General features: G+C 31.3%; 2 protein-coding genes across 2 annotated transcripts in view; one reads left to right on the top strand and one right to left on the bottom strand.

The window, feature by feature from the left end:
- Nucleotides 1-26317, top strand: part of LOC146532409 (uncharacterized) — a 182635-nt gene that overhangs the window by 14359 nt on the left and 141959 nt on the right. Inside the window, exons 2-3 of the mRNA XM_085195788.1 lie at nucleotides 1144-1227; nucleotides 3138-3162. The gene's annotated coding sequence lies outside the window, so the exon portion shown is untranslated. The remainder of the gene's footprint in view (nucleotides 1-1143; nucleotides 1228-3137; nucleotides 3163-26317) is intronic.
- The window catches only part of Lmpt (four and a half LIM domains protein limpet), a 123122-nt gene that overhangs the window by 89710 nt on the left and 7095 nt on the right, over nucleotides 1-26317 (bottom strand). The window lies entirely within an intron of this gene.

The following is a 26317-nucleotide window of genomic DNA, read 5'->3' as shown; positions in this document are numbered from 1 at the left end:
CACTATCCCACGATGGCGCAATTAATTTTATAATGACAGTATACAATCGACTTTTTAATTATCATGCGTTTTCTTGCATATAGCAGAATAGGCATAGGGAACTTTGTTTCTTTTTTAAAACTCTGCTCCATACATCCTGAAAATTTTTCATAGTAATTTTTTTAATGGCCGAACATCACATTTTTTTCTCAACTCGATCGGGAAAAAACGATCAAATATAATAATTCCCCTAAATGGTATTCGAATCGACAATCATCACGTTTACATAGAAAACACTGTCTCTACACCACGGGTTCTTTTTATATAATATGTATATGCAATACATAGTATAATCTTATAATATATTTATCAAAATAACGTAACGCTTATAAAATTAGTCGTGTCCCTCACACGGTATCCCTGTAGATTGGTTTTTCAAGGTCATTAATTACTCGCATCCAATATTACCGGTCACCCGATATTCGGTAGCGAGCTGTACCTACTATGACATCAGGTTATAATTTGCGCTATGTGAAACTGTTATTAACTATAAGTGTTTAGTATTAATTTACACCGTAGTTAAACTGTATGACTGTTAACGCGACGGTTGTGGGTTCGATACCTACTCGAAGGAATGAAAATATAAATTTAAATAAATGTTTAATTTCTTCGATTGGGGATCGAACTCACAATCAGTTGTGTTTACACAATCAGATGTCCGCCACGACTGGCCTAAAAAAAAAGTTAATTTAAAATATATCTTTAAAATTAGCTTACGTAATAAAAATAATTAAATTAATAGCCAACGACGTAGACACCGTAGGTGTCATAAATAGTTATTGGGCTTTTAAGCTGATTGATCTGTTGAAGAAATGAGTGTGTGTAATATATGAGTGTCTCTATCGAGCGTAAAATCTATACTTCTATACTAATGTTATAAAAAAGAAAAGTTTGTATGGTTGAACGCCTTGAAATTATGAATAAATATCATAATAAACAACCAACTTTGTATTCTTTCAATAACTCGAGCAGCAAAATCATAGAGTGGCAAAACTACTAGAAAAGATAATTATTCATTAATTAAATACTCATTTACGATATATGATACAAAATGTTCACAACATTTTCAGTATTAAACGAGGAAATTTTTATTTAATATTTCAGGTGCAACAAATTTTACGTCGAGCAAGAGCTTCATCAGAAATGCTGAAGTGCAGATGCACTTTCATATACTAATCCAATTAGAAGGTAAGTGGTTGCATAGATTATATAATATATTAGTTATATATTTTTAATAACTGTATAAAAATATATATATTTTTAATAATTAAATTCGTACTTATGTATATTGTGCCTTTTTCCACATAGACTAGAGAGGATCTAGTTAAGATTTAACAATTCGTAATTCATCCAATTTCAAATCATTACCTGGCAGAAACCTGGGAACCTAGTGTTAGGAACCTAGTGCTACGATTTCTATAAATATAAAATAACATATACATAGAAACCGTATATATATTCGTATTCTATATTATGTTAAACTTAACGCTAACTTAATATTATTCAATGCCAAACTCTAAGGGGCACATTTGTCGGCCAGTGAAAACTAGCAGCGAAGTCTGTGTATGAAAATTTAATCATTTCATTATCCAAACTGCGAATTGGTTTAAAATGAATAATTAATATTGGCTTTTTGGCGTCAAATGGAGACCGCGGGGAATAACCTATGTTATTTATTTAAACGATTATTTAATATAATGCATTATTATGTTCATTTAGATAAAATATATGCGTAGGTATATATTATAAGGATTATTTTCAACTTTGACTTTACTTTGCACATTGTTTATTTTTAATCAACAAATATACTTACAAAGTTATCCGTAAATGTTACTTATTTTAATGTGATGAAAAATTAGCCTCGCCTTTTGTTAATTAATTAAGCTTTTTTGTCACGCTACACCGCATGACCCGTTCGAGGCGTGACCGAGAATTATAGAATTACTAATTAAGTCAAATATTTGTATGAAAAATCGTCCGGCGTAGTGGGACAGTATTCGAGTGTAAACATGACGGTTGTTGAATCTCGCCTCGTAGTAGGGAGTCGCAGCATTGACCCATATTTTATCATTTAACTAAATAGTTCATACTTAATTTATTAAAGTAAATACGTTTTTTCTATATATTCTTTTTATTATTTAGATAAAGAAAATTAAAACAAATAAAAAAAAACACACACATAAATGAGGTTCTTATCGCGAATCAGGTATTTATTCCATTGTTAATGGGGTTTTCGGTTAATCTTCTCTTTTGACTTTGCAAGATATGGAAGATGGATACAAATATTAAAAACAAAACCTACTGCTAAATTTCACAATTAATAATTATATATTTTATGTATAATTGGAAAACTACGATGCTTTTAAAATATTTATTTTTAAAAGAGAAATAAGCTTTCCAATATAACTTAAAAATCCAAAGCTTTTTTTATAAATATTCATTTGAATAAATTTATATTGAATTAGAGAAAACATTTTTGCTAATAGTTTAATCTATATTTAAAAAGATACAAAATTGGCAAGGAGGCGCTTGGACGGTGTCCAAAAAAAGCAGGTTCAAGTCCCGAAAAGGTCGGAATTTCGTATGGAATTTTAATATTTATTATTAAGCTGAAGTGTAAGTTTGAAAGTACAGTACTATATTTACAAGTACATTTTGCAATAAATAAAAGTAAAAGAACGTTTATTTGTGTAAGTATTTCTACCATTATTCTTATAAATATTCTAACTTCTTGGCATATAATTTTTCTCTGTAAAGATGTAAACCTGTAAGGATATTTGATCTTAAAAAAACCGGATAAGTGCGAGTCGGCCACTGAGATTTCCGTACTTCAACGAAAAGTATAACTTATAAAAGTTAAGCTATCGTATCGCTGCCATGGGACAGCGCCTGACTACAAACACGGTGGTTTGATCTCCACCGTTGAATTATTTTTATTTCATCGCTCTGATAAGACTTAGCGTGGCGTTAAGTTCCGCAACTCAAATACATAACGTCTCGAATAAGGTGGAAAATGGAGAACGGAGTATTATTCAAATACTTCTAGAAGAAAACATGCCAAATAAGAAAGTATACAATTTGTAATATTATTGTTCCAGATTTGACAGTCCAGTTTATTCCAAGGTAAGTTTTGTTAATATTATACTTTTTTAAAATGTCATACGGTCAAGCGAGGCCAAGGTGTGCCAGCCATATATTATAAATGACAGTAATTATTAATAATATAGAAAATTGCTGATCCTGTAAATAAGGTAAACTAGAAACAGTATGCTAATTTACGTTATTACTTCAGACACTTATTATTTAATTTAATAGTACTTTAATAATCTTAATTGAAGTAGATACTTGGTTTCGTAAAGTAATGAAATAAACGTCAACAAAATTCTTGTACTTCTATGTATTTAAGTATATAAAGAAAAACCTTAAAATGTTTAAATAACATCCTATTTCCTACCAATATTATAAATTTGAAAGTTTGTAAGTATAATAATATAAGTTAATAGATATTTGTTCAACTTTCGCGCGAAAACTACTGAACTGTAGTTCTGTCTTGTTACCGCAGCAAGAAAATGAAGAGATTCCTTCTTTTAATTAAAAAAAATATATTTATGTAATCTATTTGCAATATGAACAAACTAAAACAAATATTTTCAAATTTTGTTTTAAACTACGGAAATGTGTCACTAACGATTAGAGAAAGCTTAAAAGCTGTTCTACTTCTACAACGTGAAATTTGTGACAAAAATAGACGAAAACATATTGTTGAATTTTGTTCTTCTAGATTTTTAACTTTTAAGTTTTATGTTAGAAACTTAATTAATTAAAGTCTGGCACATTGGAAACTGTTTGACTTATTTTACTGCACTTGCAATTTATATTTTTACGGTATAATATTATGTTTTTTAAATATTATGTTATATTGTGACATTTTTTTTAGCTTCATGCTGTATCCCGCATATGTTACATGGAAGCAAAAAAATCTAATGTGAACGCAGTATCTCTAATTTTCTAAGCATTGTGTGTTGAATGGCGGAACTGAACGCTGCACTCACAACCACGACACTACGTTTACAATCAGAAACTGACCCACTGCGCCTCAACGATCTATATTAATAAAACTACTCAAATCCATTAAAATTAAATGTGGAAAACTAAAAGCGTTTATATTTTTTAAAAGAAAAATCAGTTTCAGCGCGTTCTCCTATTACAAGCGATATAACAAAAAGAGAAAGTTTTCTAAAATGTCACGGTCGCATGGCACGCCGTTCGAACACTTTGATATCGAATATAGTGTTTTGTTCGTTAATTGCTATAAATATAGTATTACATCATTAAAAACTCTTGACTCTGTGATGGCTTAGCGTTAGTGATATTAGAGTCAAATAATTAAAAATATACTTCAAAACGTGACGCCGCTTGGTTTAAAGTTTAGAACACTTTAGAATTAATGTAATCAGGGTGCAATTTTTATTCGTTATATTAAGAGTAAATTTTATTTTACATATTTTATTAATATTTTGCCTGTGTACTCATAAACTTTTTCTTATGTCTATTGATTACCACGTATGGGAATATCCATTATTGTTCTTTCCTTTTCGCTTGTTAGTTGGGGGGGGGAGGGGGGAGAGAGCTTGTTGGGGAAACAATACTGGTTATGTACCATTCGTAAGAGGTAGCGTTTATTAAAATTTTACTTAGTATTTACTCTACGTCGCATTCGTCTATAATTTACAAAAAGGTAATTTCTATTTATTCCACTTTTTTCCACGATTGAATTTCATGCAAAGTTTATATTAGCCAAAAAAACAAACCAATATTATATTAAGTCTAGAATCTTAATACCACCAAAATCCCAATAATATGATAATTATATCCCTAACGAATCCTTAATAGCATTTAATTCTTCCATTAATGAGTTCGATACGCGCCTGGTAATGCACGATAAGCTGTATAAATGGTCGTAAAGTAGCTATTGTTAAAACCTTTCCAAAAACGGATTGGATCTAAAATAAATATTGTATTTTGTAATAAATGTAACTTCACATAAATTTGTTGAATATTTTGATTTTAAAAAAATGCCAAAGTGCGGCGGTGTCGCCACAAAATATTCGAATGCAATTTATCTAAAGAAACCGTTTGGGTTCTTAAATTGTTAATTTTAATCTTCTTAAAAGCAGAATAGGCAGATGGATTGTAAAAGTGACAGGTTCGATTCTCCCCTGAGGAATTGAAATAATTATGATTTTCATTTCTTTGCTCTGGCACGAGGCACAGGGCGGCTGTTGAGTTTCGCCACTTAACACAGAATGCCTCCAGAATTCGGCAGAAAGTGGGCAACGGAAAAATCTTCAATCATTGACATTAGCTATAAATTTTACATTAATTTTCATAGTTGTGAAACACTTCTTGTATGAAATTTATGTACTCCAGGTAAGAAAATCTCAAGTTTGCTTTTGTTAACAAAGTTGGTTTGTTGTCCAACATGATTTCCATTTTAGTAAAACTATAAGAAAAATCTCATCTCTTTTCATCTTTATATTTTAAGTTTGTTTTAAGTAGCTTATTATATAGGTCTGGATAATGCTAGAATAATTCCTTTTTTTTATAATATCACTAATTGCATACGTGCATATCTACGATAATTTATTTAGTTAGCTTTATGAAGTGATTAGTAAGATATTATAATGCTAAAAGATTACAGGAGTTATAACTATTTTAACATTTTTAAACAATTATTCCATCCTTAGGAAAGACAAACTATTTCGTATAGAAAACGCGTATAAATTAGAACGTATGGCTTAGTGGTCACAACGCTTGGACGGTGCATATCCGGCTACGTAACGCGTAAAGCGCAGCCTTGAGTTAGACAACACAACAAGTAGTATCATAAAAATTGGGCGGAGAGTAGAGAACGAAGTATCTTAACATGAGGTTTCCCTCTGCTTATGCGAGATGCAGCGAGGAACTAATATAATAGTTGAACTTTAAGCTTATAATAAACCCTTATGTCATATTGTGCTTCTAATTATACTAACTAAAATGCTAGTTCTAGACTATAAGTCTTAAGATAATGCAAGTTAAGCTTCATCTACTTAGTGTGCGGAGAATAGCGTTTATATGGGCTTATTGTGGTAGGACCCGAACTCTTTTCATTTCTATGGAAGTTTCATTTGCCTCGTCTATTATGTTTTTTCCTCGTCTATTATTATTTGAAAGTGGTGTAAGTCCATTTTTGAGAAAAATGAGCTATCACGTAATTCATGCTTAATTTAATGTAATTTTTTTATATATAACTAGTCCGTGTTTAATTTCTCAAAAAAACCCATGTTTTGAACAAGTTAAAATCGGTCGGTAAATGAAATTGCATAATCATCGACATACTAATCTTTAATTTTCTCGAAACAAAAGAAAATGGACTTACACCACTCTCAAAATAAACGGTCCATTTATAAAAAGAGCAAAATAGAAATAGAATAGAATAGTATTAAATATTTTTTTCTTTTGGTCAGTTTAGAGAGAGAATTTCAAAATAATATATAAAACTAAGAATAGTACACGTATATATGACTGTCAGTCAATTCTGTTTATTAAATGAATAATCATGTAATTCAAGCAGGCGAAGCCGCGGGCGGGCCGCTACTGCTTTAATACAACATCAATAAAGGTGTTAACAAACTAACGCCATACAATCTTGGTATAACACATCATGATGTCATTTGCAATGCAAATACTAGTTAGTGAAAGGTGAGCTCTTGTACGACAATCGTCTTAGTCACTCATTGCAGGCTTCAGGGGATATCAAATGTTGAGATGGCAAAAAAAAATTAGTTTTTTTGTATTAGTGCTTATTGTCCGAAATAAAATTACCCCGATCGAACCCATAACTTTCGCTTTTACAGTGAAACACAGTCCAAATGCGCCGCGATGGCCACAAGTTATAAAAACATTGTTAATGCTATTTTATTAAAATACAAATTTTAATACCTGACATTGCAGTGTAGGTATAAAAAAAACATTGTCCTCCATTTTAGGTCCTCTTTGTAATTCTATTCTTTTAATATTGTAGCTGAACTTAATGCCAGGTATAAAATAAGTAGCTATAAAATAAATAATCATTACCTTGACTGAAGAGTGCTCAAAATCATCTCTTTTACAATAAGACGTATAAAAAAGAATAAAAAAGGCGCGGTGTTGATTTCCGCCACTCAAAACTTAAACGAGCGGATATAAGAGAGCAGAGTGTCAGGTCTCTCTACCCACCCTACTATATATTCGACATAATCGGTGATGCATGCATTTCCATATTTCAGAACCCCTGCATACTTGTCGTTTACTTTAATTTTACTTCTAGTTTTTATTCCACAGATATAAAGTCGATTTTAGAAGGAGACAAGACTTATGTTAATAACGTCCATTTTATCGCTTCTATGTTTATTCAAACGTTCACTCAAGTAGCCTGTTTAAACGAATATTACTCTAGTTACATAAAATTAGAAATGAATTCGAAACAACCTCTTAATACAATGAAATCTTTGAAATGTTATTTATAAATTAATATAATAAATAATAATAATAATTCTTGCATTGCAGTGAGGGTAGGCAGAGGTGACCAGGTGTTAAAACACTCCGTGTTTCTCTCTCCGTGTCCATTTTCTAATCTTAATTTTTGATGCATTAAGGAGCGTGTGGCGTAACTTTACGCAGTTTTAGGAGCGGAGAAATGTAGGGAAAGACATTAGGCTTTTTTATTAGGCAGAATTAGAGGCTGTCACATTATGCCACAACACTCATTACTTTTTTATAATACGAAATATGGTAAGGAATATAAATAAATTTAATGAATTCATAATGAAATATACCACAATTGATGAAATATAAAGGCTCTTTTGAGTAATTAAATGGTTTTTGTTGAATAAAATTATCTAACCATTTAACGAAGCCCATTTAGAGAAATTATTATTCATTTAAAAAAATACGTAGTAGTTGCGCAATTATATTTTTAATTTTAAAGGCAAATTTAAAATTTAATCATAATTTTAGTCATAAGACCGGGTTATCTCTGCCTACAGCCTGTGGGATACAGAGTGAAGCAAAAATAAATTGAAAAAATACGATTTAAAACGTATTATTATAGAATAATGCGTGGGGTAAATTTCTATATAAAAGCTGGTTGTTTGCTTTTAAAATATTTCTTTTCTTTTCTTAATGAAGGGACGTTCTCAACAAACTAAGATTCTATTTGTAATATATATTTCGAAAAAAAGCTTTGTTTTAAGAATAGATACTAAATGATATAATATATATTAAAACATTTTTTTTTAAATTGTTGTATCCCGTACACAACTGGGTAGGGAGACAAAGCCTCTGAACCTATTGTTACGATATTCCGTTTCCATTAAGACACCGACGAAATATTATTTTTTTAAAAAAATAATATTTTTATTGTTTTTTTTTTGGTTTTCGCTCATAAAATAAATGGAGTGGAATGGAAAAAAAAATGGAATGTATGTATTAACTTACTCTGCTGTATGTTGAATACATGAAAATACTAGTCTTAACTACATTTTTTTTTAAAGGAACTAGTAGATATAGAACATAAATTTAATATGTGAAAAAAACTAAAGTTAAATCCTTTGAACACTTTAGGCGTTTAACCGGTTTACGAGTGCTTTTTAGTGTTACTTGAAGCTTTAGTGTTTGGCCTCGAAGCAATCTACTCAGGTTGCAAGCTTACACAGTCGTTAACTTTTTTTTCTTCTTATATATCTTTTTGTCAAATACTTATTTGACACGGAAAGTGACGGGTAAGGTCATGGATTTATGGCAGGTTGCAAAAGAAAATAATTACCATTACCAAATGTTACCAAAATGTTAGTTATTAACATTTAAAAGTAAAAATAAAAACATTTAAGCTATACATATAAAAAACTATATAAAAATAATAAACATAAAGGGACTAGCAGTTTTTTTAGCATTACGCCGTTTCCTGCATTTAGCAGGGTAGGCAGAGGGAGCCTAGAGTCGAATTCTGAAGGCATCGCATGTCGAGTGACGGAACTCATCTTATGAAGTGACAAGTAGTGATATCAAAAGGCTCCCTTCCCATATGGCGGACGTTCAACGTGTTTTATTACCTAGGCACTTTGGCTCGATCAATAAATAGTGATTAATAAAAATATATGATTTGAAGCTTCCGTACTCTATGCGCGGTACTCTGATACGACTAAACATGGCGCTAAGTTCCGCCATTTAAAACTTTACATGTATATACCCTCCTATGTATGTAGTATATGTTGGTTGGAATAATTCTGTTTTTTAATATTTGTTGTTATAACGGAAACAGAAATATATCATTTGTGAAAATTACAACTATCTAACTATCAAAGTTCATGAGATGCACTTTGGTGACAGACGGACAGACAGCGAATCTTAGTAATAGGCTTCCGTCTAACATTTTTAGTACGAAACCCTAAATATTAACAAAATTTAGAATCTCGTAACAAAACAGTTGACTTTGACATTGATATTATATAAAGTAAACGGTCACGTGGACCATGTATTGATGTAGTGAGTATATAGGTACAATAGGCAAGCGTACCTACTTGTATACTCTAGTTGCTACACTGAGAAGGTTTAAGCTTTTTAGGTCAAAAGCACTCTACATGTTTTATTCCTGGTTGCCTCTTCGCTGTTTTAAGTTAATAATATTTTTGAAATTATATATTTAAAAAAAAAATGCATTGATATATTAATAGAAGTATCCATAACCCACAAGCTAGTGTTAAAATACTCCGTTCTCTACTTTTCGCCTGGATTGATTTAATTCAACGTTAGTTAGTCAAATATCAATCGCGCTTTTATGTCGTAAGTTTTCAATGTATCCTAGTAGCGTAACATTCCATAAATCAAATTTGGAGATCGATCTTATAAATTCCACAGCTTCCCAGTTAGGTAACCATTTCACGGTACACGTTAAAGGCCGTTTAGAGAGATAAGGAACAAGTACTAGCTAGATAGGCTGTAAGTAGGTTCACTTAGGTCGTACACCCACTAATAGCCGGTCGAACGGCCTCTTATAGGGTTGGCAGCTCGTTTCTCATATTACACGGCTATAGTTTTCAGGAAAGTTATTGCTTTATAATATTTCAAAGATATAATTATGAATAATTTTTAGGTAACTTTTAAATAATTTTTTTATGCCAAAAATCGCGAAAAATTATTATTATTCAAAAGACCATTATTTATCAGCAATATGATTTTTTGCATAGTGATATTTTTTCGCAAATTAATATTATTTTTTCTTGTTTTCATATTCGGCTACAGGGTCGTAAGTATCGCTAGATATGGTATCGTTGCATCTTTGTTCTATACAATGAAATAAAAAAAACTACGACGTATGGAAATGCGTGTCTAACGTAGGGCTTCAAATGAAAGATAGGCAGATTTGTACAGTAGGATCGTTGTCTGCGTTTTCCTTTTATTTCCTACGTGAGACGTTAACACCGAAAGATCGAATAATCTAGACTATATTTTTTACAATTAAATTAAAATAAAATGACTATTATCTAATTCAATAGATTTCTATACATTTCTATATATAATGAACGGCGGTTCTCAACGCCGTTTTTTCTTAATGTAAATAAAATAATCAGAGTTGGTTGCACCACTTTGAGTACACCTTTAGCTATAGTTATTGTATGATAAGTTTTATATTTATTTAATAACATTTGAGAACCCTACAATGAGTCGCCTCGCCAAATAAGGCTCACGGAAAAGTATTGTTCGACAACATTCCTTAAGCGGACCCACCTCGAATTACGTTACCTTCGCTCATACCTATATAACAATATTTCTATCATAATATTATTTTTTATTTCTTCCTGTGACACGTATATATTTATTTGTAACGTAATGAAGATATATGTATAGCTGATAGCTTTTACAATGAGAGCCTTGAATTTTGAAGCTATATCAAGTGAGTTGAAAGCTTATTGATGAGATTATATATAAATTTTATATGAGCAGGAAGATACTATGTATATATGTATATTATTATGTATTAGTCTATTATACTACTTTATATATTGTACTATTTTATAAATATTTATGTATTAAGTTTATGTATTAGGATAAAATATTAATTACGTATGTTTATTTATTTGCACCACCCACTATTTGTTTTAAATTTTGTCTCCTAACCTCAAGGTTGTCTGGAAGAAATCGCTAATTAGCGATAAGACCGCCTTTGTACTTCACACTATGTTTTTAGCTTATAAGTACTAGATGTAGTTTGTAACTTTGTTTTCTGCTGTTTGTGATGTACAATAAAGTATAAATAAATAAATAAATAAATAAATACTGCGTCAACTAATGTCGTTAAAGCTCTCTAGACATATAGCTAGGTAGTTCTCATCCGCAATGTTCAGGCCTACATTTGTCTACAACTCTAATTAAATCAGCTTCACGCTATCCCGCACACAGCAGGGTAGGCAGAGGACACCAAGTGTTAAGACGCTGTTCCCCACTTTCCGTCGATTTTTTCGAGGCATTACGTGTTGAGTGGCGGAACTGAACGCCGGGCTTTTGTCTTGGTGCCAGAGCGAAGAAATGAAAATATTAATAAATAATTATTCATTCTCTCGAGTGGGGATCGAATCCACAACTGTCGCGTTACAGCCACATCCTTTTGCCACTGCCCCACCCCGCAAAAAATTTAAGTAATTATCTTAAAAGTAGAGGGCAAGAAATTCAATTTATTACTATAGATAAACTATCTCTTCCTCACTATTCCTATTTGCAATCATATTTCGGCTATCCAACAAGAATTTCAGTCATCCGTTATTTTGAGCATGTCATAGTTTGTTCACGTCACAGTTTCCTTTTTAATTAAGCAAATATTTTTCACAAGCAGAAAATTTATATTCTATACTGATATTATAAAGCTGAAGAATTTATTTAAATGTATAATGCGTTGATAACAGAAACTTCTTTTCGAATAGAGAAAATAATAAATATAAAAATAAAAAAGAGAATTTTGGGTTGAGTAGTCAGAGTTAGTTACCTCGGGTTATTAGAGTATATCATTTGTCGTACAAAACTCTTACCTATTTTCAAGTTACTACGTTAGCAAAGCCATATATGAGAGCTAGTTATTATAAAAAACTAAGTGTTAGACACACCGAAAAGTTTTGTGTCAACAATTAATGTTAAAGCCAATAAGCAAATTCATTAATATTTATGTATACGACTTATAAGGTATTGGTTTTTACACTGTATACATTAATGTAAAAAAATCTTTTTATACATCAATGTCTGTATAAGATCTCTGTGTGAGGCATTTGTGGCACACGGTTACAAACTTACGGCCGTAAATAAATGTGACAGTTGCGGGTTTGATTTTCACTCTGGGTAATGAAATTTTTATTTCCTCGCTTTGGTAACTAGACAAAAGATATTTATTTTTGGCTCATATATATGTATTTAAAGCAATTTGAACATATTTTCTGCTTAATATAAAAAAATGTGTAAACTTTTTTTAAGTTCATGCTGTATCCCTTTTAAATATACTAAGAAAAATCAGTAGCGTGAGAATTGTAGAGATTGTCAGAGCAAATATTAGTACACCGCACACGTTCGTAAAACATTACGCCATGACCACAATTCAGATACGTAGGTACATGCGTGTACATATGTGCCTCTTCTATTACACTGTTAATGTTATTTACGGATACATTATTAATATTTTATATATCTATGGTAGTTGCCATTTCTTCTTTTATTGTTGTATAAAAATAATTGTTTAACTTTCTTCTATCAAAGTCCGAATAAAACTCTTATAAAATCTTAAACTATAACTAATATTACTTATAAACGCCAGTCTTGGCGATGGACACAAGCGTGCGACGGTAAGCGCGACAACTTGTGAGTTCGATTCCCTCCCAAAAAATAAAATATTTAATACTAGCGGCCCTCCCGCGGCATCGCCCGCTGAACTCTAGGTTCCAAGGTTCCCAGGTTCCCTCTGCCTATGAGGTGCTTAGTATATTCTTTTCGAGGCATTGAGTATTGACTGGCGGAACTCAACACCACGAAACTAGAGCGAGGTAATGAGAATATTACTTATTTCATTCTCCCGAGTGGGAATCGAATCTACAACTGTCGCGTCCCCAAAAATAATTAATTCTTAATTTTATGTATTTAAAAGTATTTTTTAAGTTAAACGTTACACTACGGTGTTACTGTTTGCCACAAAGAATCGCGCATATCAACATTGTGAGAATTTAAAATAGAGTAGGCACTAGACAGACAGATTCGCCGTTTTTTTATTATCACAACGTGTTTCGCCTGAGTCGTCGTAACGATCATTATATACCTCATTATTACCATAAAAAGCTAATATTTTCGCTGAGAGCATTAGAGGTGGTTTTTATAAATGAAGTTATTAACCTCGCTTTGGATACTTATTCTGTGTTTTAATTTGATAATTCAAAACTGATTGCTGTTTGTATGGATGTTTGGTTTTTTTTAAGAATTCAAAATATATATATATTTTTTAAATAAATACACAGAAGTCGGGAGACTAGACTTAGATTTAATGTATAGAATGACGAAACCCATCGTGTCGCTTTGTTTGATTACAGCTGAAACCAATTTAATTAAAAAATCCACGAGTAAAGATCGGACAACCACCTAAGTCTAAACGTTTTTTTCAACAATGTTTATTAACCAGGCTTTGGTACCCAAAGTTTGGATATCTTTCGTGCGAGTGGATGAACGTTTTGGTTTCGTTCGAAAATATAAAAACGCGTGTTTTTCAACTATTATTTACCTATTATTTTTTAGTTTCATTTTTTATAAAACTGCATTTTTATTATTGTATTTTTTTTAAATTGTTTTTATTTTTTTTTTCATATTATTACACTGACATCCTTGATAAGTATGTATTGTGTATAATTCGATGTATCAAAGTCGTTCAAAATTACTTTCAAAGCTTATATATACACACATACATACATACATACATATGTATGTACACACATAAATACATATATATACACACATGCATACAATCGAAGCTAATAAAAAGTAAAGCTGCAAAACAAAAACAGCGTTTGTAATGTTATGTAAGTATCATTGAAACCATGCCCTCTATAGCTTCAACGTGGATTGTGGAGGTCGAAATAAAAAAGTATTAAACCAAATGTGCCCCGAGCGCAACAAATAAAATAAGAAAAAAATATGTCATACATTCGCTTTGGGAACCTTAAAACGAGTCGATATCGAAATGTGTCATGTTCCAAAACTCAGAGAACCTACCGAAAATCCAAAGGTTTTTATACAGTTTTATTATCAGTACATACTTACATATACATTTTTAATACAGCATTTTTATGTTAAGGATGTATTGTGTATTTCAAAATTTAAAAAAATTAAATTTTAGAAATTGAAATAGAGATTGAATTAGAGTAAGTACCATTCAGTAGAGGCCACCGAAGTGCGATGGCACAGGGCAGCGTTTTGACTATGAACCCCAATGACTAGGAAGTTTGAGTTTCACTCAGGTAAATCAATTTTATTTGCATTTCCATTCTCTAAGTAAAACAATGTGCTAATAAATAAAGTACATTCAGTAATATTATTTTGATTGTTTTGTCAATATTGCTGCATAAATATTTTTTATTATTAAGGTTTTAGCTTCTTTAGAAATAATTTGTAAGTAGATACCTAGGTATTTGATAAATGTAAAAATCATACCTATTGATTTAGAACACATCGATCGATTTCTATTTATATGTTTAAAAAAAAACTTCTTAAATGCGCAACGCTAATTGCTTAGTTTAGGTTTAACTTTGAAATGATGAATTTTAATCACTTTAACTGCACTTTACGGTAACGAATTAAGTAACTAAGTTAAACGTTAATGGTTATTGCCGAGTAAACTAGCTCTCGAGGGCATCTAAACTATTTGAGAGAAAATGAAAACTGTATCCGAGACTTTCATAGCTAATTTTTAATTAACACTGGAACAATTTATATTTAAAATAAATAAATGAAGTATGGAAATGCACATTATTATAGATTATAATATCAAATGCTGCTATTTTTTTCTGAGAATCTAAATGTCACACTAGATTTATAAATATGAGATTTTTTTTAATTCATTGATTTCTTTTTATAATTGTTCCTCTAATACTATTTATTTTAGTTTCACGCTGTATATTGGTCATAGCAGAGTAGGCAGAGGGAACCTGGGAACCTGGTGTCACGAAACTCCGTTCCCCACGTTCTGTCGAATTCAGCGAGGCGGAATTCAACACCGCGTTTTGTCTCGTTACCAGAGATAACATTGTTGCCAGTTCTTAATAGTAAATGAAAAATTGTATTATAACCACTATAAAATATTGTTTTGTTATTTTATTTGATTATGGCGATCGCGACGTGCCAGTTGAGCACTAATAACTTTGCCAATGTCACGTTGAATAGACAACACACGAAGGAAGGAGAGATGAGGGGAGTATATAGTGGATTGTTCTTAAATAATATTGTTACAAAGATAATATTATTTAATATTATATAGAAAATAGGATACTAGATCCTTTAGTTTTATTAAATTATCAGTATAAAAAAGCTTTCATTAAAATCTGCATAAACTTCTAGTACTGAGTTATACACAGATTGAGTTTTTAATAGAATGAATAAGTTTAAGAAGAGTTTGTAGTTTATTTTGCTTAAGTGAGATCGTTTTTCTTCCTAATTTATATTGTATTCTTCTGAAGATAATTTAGTAAATTAATTTTTTTGCAATATTTCTTGTGTAACATTATTTTGCCGCATTTAAATTGGCTTCTCGTTGAATATAAAAATAATTTTCGTCATTATATATAATGAATTTAAATCTAATATAATCTAAAAAAAATCTAATACTCCTGTTATGACTGATTTTACTAGTTATATATTGTTTTAAAAGAGTTCTGGAAGGCTTGTTAGATAGGATTATTAGGTTTTATCATATTCAAATACACTTTCAGCCTAGTTTTCGAACGTGTGAGTTGAGCCCTTCCCTTCGCCAATATCACGTATGGAAAAGGAAATTGACTGGTAAAAAAGAGATCTAGTAGCAATCACCTATAACAAAACAAACATATATTTACAGTATGTTCAAATAGACTTTAGTCGAGATATCCATGTACGACGTTCTTTACTTGCCCCGCAATACAAGACGCGTGTAGACATAAAAAAGTTAACTTTGCAATAAAATATTTTAATAACTTCATACTTTTTGATATACTTTAATGTTTCTTGCAAGCAGCCAGGTCCTGTTGTGAGAATTTCTAAGTCTCTTTGTACGTGCTTTGCTTAAGCAGGTCGTAACAGCATTTAGCATTAAAACAGTTTTATATAGGAAGTCGACTACTTCAAGATGTAATATGTAAGTGGTTTTTGAAGGTCAATGTTGATGTTTGGAAGAATTTAAAACTTTGTCGTTACTTTTTTTAGATTAAAATAATCTTTTTGCTTATTTTGTTTCAATTTGTCACACGATTTTTGTAATCTAGTCATCTAGTCTTAATGCTAGATTCCCTCTATTAAGTTTACAATTGGCGGGATGTTCCCTCATTCTCCGCAGTGAAATGGTTAATCTAAGCGGGCATGTATTTCGTTATAAGTATATTTAACTATGGGCAGGTACTTTAAGAAACAATCGTAAAAACAAAATATAATATAAATAAATCTATAAACTATCTGTATAATACTATAAAAATTATTAGATATATTTTTTAACGGTAACTTTAGTACAAAATCAATCCTTATTCCACGAGTAATTACCATAAGTGACTTGGCCTAGTTAATATTGCCTTTTATGTAAATTTGTGGATATAGAACTACCCTCCCTAACTTGGTTTTAATTAATTCTTCATATAAAATAACTCCGTCGTGGCTCAAATGAAGTGTTAAATAAACTAATAGTAAGTTCAATTTCACTTAATGCTTATAATTATTATACACTTTTACGGCTTCTTTAGATGAAATGTGATGTTTTCAACTATGATTAAAAACATATTGATTAGAAATAAAGAAGAATTTTACTATTATTAAGAAAAAGATATTATTGCTAGCCTTAAAACTCATACATGGCAACATTGTACGCCTTAGGGTCAAACAAAAATATATATTTTTTTTAATTATAGAAAATAGTAAATATATTACGAGTATTCACATATCAATAAACAATATATTATGTATACCTACAAACTGGATCTGGAAATAATGTATTACTTGGTTCTTTCTAAATATTCTGCCTATTAGGGATTTTAATATTTATTTATTTTTAATATTTACAACATTATGAAAACTAAATAAAAAGTTAAAATGCTTTTTATCCTCCTAAAATGTAATATTCCTTTAAATATGAAGCTTAATATAAGAAAACTCCATTATATTATAATTACAGCGTTCACAGTAACAGGAGGTCAAACACCTTGGAGCTAATTAATCACGAGCATTCTAAATGTAATATATTTTATACGAGAATACAGCTAACTTATGTATTTCTTGCACCTTAAGCTTAAACAATTTTGTGATTAAATTTAAATTTCTACATAGTGTATAGCAAAATGGCTTAAACTACGCAACGGATTTTAATGAGGTTTCTACTAATAGAGTGATTCAAGATTAAAAGTATATATATTTACTATACGTATGATTTTTTGCCTTAATTTTTTTTATTATACTAAGATAACATTAAATCATTTGTACACTAACTTAAATAAATTTTTCATCTCCTGGTGATCGAACCCACAACCAGTCGGTTTTACTGTCACACGCTGTGCCCCTGCGCCATAACTGGCCTGGTCTGCTTTATCGGAGCGAGAAAATGAATATAGTTCATTCTCCTGAGTGGAAATTGTACCTACAACTGTCGCATTTACATTCAGACATTTCGCCACGACTTTTACGCATGAATATTTATTTATATTTAAAAATATTTTTGACCTCTCGCTTTAATTGATATAATGCAGTACCAATAGAAAACCCCTCGAGTGACATCTTTGGCATATATCATTTGCCATCATTTGTTTTTTTCTTATATATAGACACTATAGGCATAGTATTGTCTACAGAGAATTGTTTGCAGCGGTCAAGGCTAACTCACTGCTAAGCTCAGATCGTAATAACCCTAAAAGCCACATCTAGATATAGGTACATATGTATCAGCTAATATTATAAAGTGGAAGAGTTTGTTTGGTTAAACGCGGTACTCTTGGGAACTGCTGGAATGGTAGATTTTCTATGGATAGCCTTACATCTTAATGTGATATCCTTTTGATGTATCAATTAAATAATTTTCATTGGATCATGAGGGGGATGTGCAGGTATAAGCTGGTATAGACATAGAGATGATAAATAATGTTTGACAAGTGATAAGATATAAATGGTAAATAGCTGGTAACCCAGACATCTAAACATCTAACAAAAATATAAAATGATTTAATTCATACTCTTTTAATTTATTAAAATACTTGTTATACAATATGAAGATTCTTAATAGTATTGCTAGTGCATATGCATATATGCAGTTCGGCATATTATAATGAAATATTTTAGATCTCCGTTATAGTTTAAGTGTCACTCAATTTTTGTTCCATATTTGTTTCTTGGCTGGCACCGAGTTCAAAAATAATGCTTAAGAGATTTTTGCCAATTTTCACGAGCTACGAAAATGAAGCATCTCCTGTAATAATCAGCATATTTATGTAATGATAAAAAATCGTAATATCTATAAAATCTTTTGATATCTCCGCATTCAATAACATAATTAAATCCCACTGAACCAAATTCTGTAAAAGCCAAACTATATATAGGAGCTTCTTTATGGGAATCGAAAATGGGCTCCTTCACATCAAGAACACTTATCCTTCATCTCCAAGTTTGATAAGTTTAGATGTACCTACTTACTTTAATTGCAAGGAAATTTTATTTCTTATGAACAAAAGTTCAAAGAAAGTTATTTGATCGAGGCGAAAAATAGAGTCATCGCTTTTTCAAGAGATGACGTTATTCATATAAGTTTAAATAGTAAAAAATTGTCAAACCCCCACACACCAATTGTTAGTGATTTAAAATTGTTCTATTTCACCCAAGTGACACCTTCAGTTTTTTAAATATTTAAATAAGCAATTTGGTAATCATGTAAATTTAAAGATAAAGTGAAATATTATGATGTAGTTTGGACGAACTATTTGCAGATTCAGTAGGAGGAAGGTCACGTAAAAAGCATGAGGATCCCCCGGAGGATGAAGAGGTTGATGGCAGTGGACGAGGCGAGAGAGGTATGTAGAGACCGTAGCGTTTGGCGCTCTGTTCTCTCTGACTATCTTGTAAGGTATCCCACGCTGTATCCAGCGTGAAGTTAGTGGTAGTAGAAGTACAGTAATACTAATTATTTAGTACATAAATTTCAACTATATAATTGATCGAAGATAAATTCGTATTGCTTAAAGCTACTAGTTCATAAATATTAAAGTATCGGGAAAGCACAAAAGCTGCTATCAATTGAAGACTTACAAAGATTATATGATTACACGTAATACAATATCTATAGTTTTTTTATATTCAAGTGAAAGTGAAATTTTATGTAATATAATATTTACTTAATATATTTTTATGCAGTTTTAACAGTAAGAAAACTCGTAATCAATTCGTATTAGTAAGAAATTTCAATAAGAAAAAAAAAAAGAATTCCGATAAGCTTCATTTGCACATGAATATTGCCAATAGTCGTAATTTTCATGTTTATTTAAATTTATGTCACGATATAATAAAGTGTGGGTGGACATGACTTCACGAGCTCGAGGCCGGTTGTGGCGCAGGGGAAAAGTGTTACTGTAAACGTAGCTGGTTGTAGGTTCGAGAGGCCCACTCGAGGAAATAAAATATTTATTTAATTTTATATTTTCATTATTTCACTCTTGGGTCGAGACATAGCGAGGTGTTGAATTCTGCCACTCAGCCACGCATTGCCTCCAGAATTCATCGTCAAGTAGGGAACAGAATGTACTAACATTAAGTTTCGTCTGCCTACCTTGCTGAGTGCGGGATACAACGGAAACTGATTTTTTTTTAAATTATGTCACGATATAATAAAGTGTGGGTGGACATGATTCCACGAGCTCAGCAAAAAGCCGCGTGGGCTCGCCGCGCTGCTCGGAGCTGAGGCCAATCAAACTCGTTTTATTTATTTTTAATACGTCATTAAGTACAGGATTCTTATGCAATACTTGTTTCAAGGTTTCGTTTGTTACATATAGGTTATAATTATTAGGTCTTTTTATCCGACTGCGCGATGAAAAAGAGGATAATTAGTTTACACTTGTTTATAGTGTACAAATGTTTGTGATTCTTCACTCTTCACTTTATCCCATTATAATTTAAATTTTTTACGGACTACAAATTATACTGCTTGTGATAATTTCACCTATAACCTGGAATCGTCGTGACTTATTGTAAATTCGATTGTTTCGCTTCATACTCGGAGGATTTTTTTAAATGTCCTTACACTGGTATCAACACACAGCACACAGTGAGTTTGGCAGAATATAGGGAGGGTTAGAGGAAACGGGGTGTCTTAACGCGGGATATACCGTGCATATAAAAAGAAAAGCTTGAAAACTAAACTAAAGAAAATAATAAATTTAAATTTATTATTTTCTTTAGTTAAATTTTAATAATAAATTTAGACTATCTTCTCCTACTAGCAACATTTTGAGAGTCAGGCAGTTAGAGTTGTCCACTTAAGAATCTTGCATGCCCATTTGCAAGATTTAGCATGGTCACATTATACCTAAGTAGAGCGTGAAAACGGCTGTATTTTACATGTAAATATATACTATGGGGTTAAATTTGTACCCTAAAACATTGTACAGTTAAAATGTAGTCATTTATTATTATGAATATCTTCTTTTTTTTTAGTTTCACTGTGAAACAAAAAATAATAGTAGCCAGAAACCTGGCAGAGAACTTGATATTTGAGTGTCCTAGATACTCCATTCCCATAATGACATTTCCGTTCCCAACTTTCACTCAAATCCTTTCCTTCAAGTGCTTATATTTTCAGTAAAATCTTTTACAATATAGTGGTTGACACTAAGTTAGTGACTCAAGAAATGCTAACTTCTATACTATACCTCGTCGCTTAATAAATTCAGCCACCGCTACGACTAGAGCCCTCGACTGTGGCCTCTAACGTACTGTGTATAATATGGAGATGTTTATCACATGTAGTTCAATCTACAGTATATTTTTTTATACTAATAAAATAATAATATTATTATTATTCATCGTGGCGTTGAGTTCCGCTACTTAACACACTGTTTCGAAAATTATGGATATCAAAGTCGCTTTGTGTGGCCAGAATTGGGAAATGAAGTTAATTATCAAGAGTCTCAACTTATTATTGTACCTACAGAAACGCACTAATCTAACTTCTACTTTTTTTCAACTTATCTTCTTTCTTCTCTTCTTCTTTTTCCAAGCTGTATCCTGCATATAGCAGGGTAGACAGAGACAATGTGGAGCTAAAACACTCGGTTCCCTAGTTTTCACACGCCTTTGTGTTGTTGTTGCTTCTAACGTAAGCTGCTATATACCTTTATTAATGTAAGTTATTTATATTTTGTCCTTGTGAAAATTTATAATCGACAATGGCGTCCATACGTTGCTTTTGTACATATTGAACAGGTGTTAAATATGAATCCAGTTAATATTATAAAAGCTTTGTATGTAAAATGGACGTATGGGTTACAGCGACGATCATTATCCTAAGGGCCCTCATTATTTGGTGCGAAAATATCAAGTTTTATATTCCCGTATAATAAATTTATATTATAAGTTGAAAAAATGTCAATAAAATGGACTGTTGCCAAGTAATATTGTGGATATCTGTAACTTGTAGATAATATTATAATAATACATTTCCTTTACTTTGTCCATTTTTAGCTTACTAGTTGGTAGGGAAAACTTAGTGTCAACACATTCCGTTCTCTATTTTCGCCCGAATTCGAGACATTTCGTTTCGAATGTGAACATCACTGTGTATCTTGTAAGAAAATAAAATGATATGCCTGAGTTGAAATCGAACGGTGAACGACAGTCATCGCGTTCCTTGTAAACTCTTTCCCGCTCTGCCACGATAGCTTGTTCACTATAATTAATTTAATCAAAATAAGAGGTCAGGAGGTACTAGTGTCATCTTCTGCCTGACCTATGATGATAAAAATGATTAAAAGTACACATAGATCTAGTTTAAGTGTTCTATTTCTGGGCACTAATTCAGTATTTAAGCGTTCGCTGTCACTAATTACTCTTCAGATGCACTTGTAACGATGCAATAAAGTGCATTTAAAAGGTTAATATATACTCGTAAGTTTCCCTCTGCCTATATATACCTATATAAAATATATTTTAAGTAGTAAGTAAGTATTAGTAATCTACCATTGAAATTTGTTTCGCAGGCAGATTAGTATGTAAGACGAGGAGTTTTTGGAATTTGTACAGGAACAGCTTCACGCTATATCCCGCACACAGCAGGGTAGGCAGAGGGAACTTAGTGTTAAGATACTTCATTCCCCACTTTCCGCCGAATTCTGGAGGCATTGCGTGTTGAGTGGCGTAACTCAACATCGCCCTTTGCCTCGACACCAGAGCGAAGAAATGAAAATATAAATTTAAAATAAATATTTCATTTCATTCTACAGGATCAGGGTTTTACATTTTACATCCCAAAGTTCACGCAAAGTTGTGGACGACGACTAATATTATTTAAATTGTTTAATACATATATTAATTTATAAAATAAATAGGAAATAATAATATAAAAGAGTAGGTATATAAACAGAGCGAATCTGGGAAGTTATTTAAACGTCATTGACACGTACAAGTATAGATAAGGTAGGCAGAGGTCAATAATAATGATTCATTTTAGCAAGAAATAGAATATCCATATATAAAATTTCCAATAAACAATTAAGGAAACATTTGAGGCAGTCGTGGCGTAGTGGCACAAGCGTGTGACTGTAAACATGACCATTGTGGGTTCGATTCCCACTCCGAGGAAATAAATTGTTGTTTATTAATATTTTTATTTTCTTGCTCTGGTAATAAGACAAAACTCAGCGTTGAGTTTCGCCACACAAAACCGGCAAAAAGTGGGAAACAGATTGTCTTAACAATATGTTGATACCTTCTACCTAATAAACTAAAAAAAGATGAAAACAAATACATTTGTTTTAGACCCATTTTGGGCAATAAACGCAGAAAGGAAACATTAATAAAAGAAACTCAACGTATGTTTACATTAATTTTAAAAGATAACACTCATTACTACCAGAACAATAATAAATTAATAGAAATATTATCTCAGTACAAAATCATCTCAAATTTTAACATTTTATCAATTTTATCCTTTTCTTTCTTAAAAGTGAACGAATTATGTCCAACAATTTCCTAAAAGACCTATCTTCGATGTGTTAAGCTTTAAAGCCGTTTACGGGCGGGCATTCTATTTTGGAACAGCTGGCTGTTTATATACATATTGGCAAATAAATCCTTTTCAAGTAGATAAGTAAAAATGATTTTTAGTATGATTTGCTTGTTAAAGGAATGAACCTACGTTTATTTTCAATAGATAATGTTTTCATTCATTAATTTTACAATTCCTCTTAGCTTCACGCGGTATCCCGCTCATAGCAGGCTAGACAGAGTGAACCTGGAGATCTAGTGTTAAGACTCTTCGTTCTAATTAAAACATTTTCATTCCCCACTTTCTGCCAAACCGTTGAGCGGCGGAGCTCAACGCCGCGCTTTGCCTTATTACCAGGAAATGAAAATATTTAATATTTTATTTCCTCGAGTGGGAATAATACAACCTATAAAGTCGCACGCTTGTGCACCTACGCAATGTTTGGTGTATTTTGATTTCTTTCTATTTTGTTTTTCAGGACGAAAACGGAGAATAGTGTCCTGTCTCTTATGCTTTATAAGATATCTCTTCGCTTAACCTATAACCTGTCCAGAAAAACATTTCAAACAATTTTTCCCAAATGGAAATTGCACCATGCTACGAACTATTATTCATTTAGCGGTAATATTAAGACAGCGATAATATTGGAAATCAACCTGCATCTGACAATAATAATTCATATTCAAAAAAAGTTGTATTGAGGCCGGTGCCCCAGTGGCACATCATCTGATTGTCATAGTGACAATTGTGGGTTCGACTCCCATTCAGGGATTCATTCTCCCGCTCTGGTAATAAGAGAAAGGTAGAAACGGGGTGGGGAAAAAAAAACATTTTTCCGCAATTCTACTAAAAGCTCTTCTTTAAACAATCAATACATATATTCCAAGTGAATTATTTGTTTGTTGAAAATTACCTTATATTTACAATGTCGTATGCAATATTCAGTTTAAAATAGTATCATTGAGTAATTCAATAACAGTCCGGATTTCAGCGAAGCGTCAATATTTATGCGGGGATCGTTTGACGTAATCTATGAGGACGGCGCAAACACTTTGTATGCAATGGCAACTAAAGTTTTAAATATTTGATATTTTTTATTTTAAATTTGGTTGTTATGGTTATTGTAACTATTTCGAAGAGTTTGTGGATTTTATTTCCGCTGTTTTGAGATTGATTCTTATTTGTTGAAACTTATGGCTGAATATATTGGTTTATATGCTTCATTCATGGATTCCAAAGTACAGCGTTAAGTTCTACCACTCACCGCCTAATACATCTCTGAAATAGGCAAAAAAACTAAGAACAAATTGATAAATTACAAAGCTTCTGCCATTCTTTCTTTTTCTAAAATACTTCCGTGATACATAAATAATACTGATAAATGTTCATAATTGTTTGAATTTACCTTATTGTTTTTGTTCTGTTTACAGGAAAGAGAGACGTGAATTTACTGGCATTAATATTACTGATATAGACAGGTCTACTGTTATAATGAAAATAATATAAAACACTATAAACAGTTTAAAGGTAAATAAAGGCAAAATAAAAGTAATATCTTTACCTTATTCTATGTAAATTAACCCAAGGTCGAAATTATTATTAAACTCGTTTCAAGGTTCTCGCTATAAGCAAATTAATTGGTTTTGGTTTGCTTAATTTGCAAGACTGAGGCATTTCTCTCTGATCGTCCAATGCGATGAGCCCGGTACACGCACGGCAAATCCACGGAATCTTAAGTAGTTTCTTCTCTATAAATATTACAATGCTATATTTTTTTATTTTTAAAAATAAATAAAAAAATACATAAAAATATATGTTATTTACATATAAAATTAATTATTACCAAATTTTTGTTGCAAATAAAAATGCATCTTTCTAATCTTCATAAACATCTTTTTAAAACGATAATATATTTTCACACAAATTAAGATCTGATCAAAATTGTATTAATATTAAATTTATATAGATAAATTTAATAAGAAGACGTATACATTTTACTATTCTTAGCTTATATCAAATTCTCATACAGTTTCTTGAATTAGAATCGCGTCTTTGGACTATTGCGTACTGAGAGAGACGCGAGTAGCTACGAGTAAGTGAAGCAAACGGAATGCTTGGAGTTTGCTGTTTCCGCTCTACATAACGTGAAACATCGAAGTAATTGTGACTTCATTATCATTCGTCAGTTTTTATTGTTTATCTTAATTTTCACTATTTATAGTAGTTTTAATTAAATATTTCTTTTATGGATTTTTTAGCTATCTTAGCCAAATGACCACAGATTAATGCAAAATTTATTTGGACGGATTAGAAAATTCGGCATAAAATGGGAAACGTAGTGCCTCAACACTAGTTTCCCCCGCCTGCTATATTCGGGATACAGCATGAAGCTGAAAATAAAGTTTATATGTTCATTAATCCAAACTTTTTTCAAACTTTTTTTTATAGCCTTCTATTACTATTTAATATAATAAAAATGATAATCCAAAAATAACAAAGGACAATATTTTGTTTATTTAAAATGTGGGCTCGTATACATTTAAACTTTTAAATTATACTGGATCAAAACACCTGTATAAAATGTTTAGAGTCCCTCTATCCGAGCATTTTATATGCTTACTTTTTGATCTCTTCAGCGTTTTTCGAATGCTTTAAATTCTGCAGTTTAAAAACATCTGACATCTAAAATATTATTGTTAAAATAGTTGACGCTTTTGTTTATCATCATTTTTAAAAGAAAACTTTACATGGTCCAGTTCT

Source organism: Heliconius melpomene, chromosome 13, assembly GCF_056956725.1.
Source record: "Heliconius melpomene rosina isolate 202511_hmr_F chromosome 13, ASM5695672v1, whole genome shotgun sequence".
Classification (NCBI taxonomy): domain Eukaryota; kingdom Metazoa; phylum Arthropoda; class Insecta; order Lepidoptera; family Nymphalidae; genus Heliconius; species Heliconius melpomene.
This window is presented reverse-complemented; position numbering and strand designations above follow the sequence as displayed.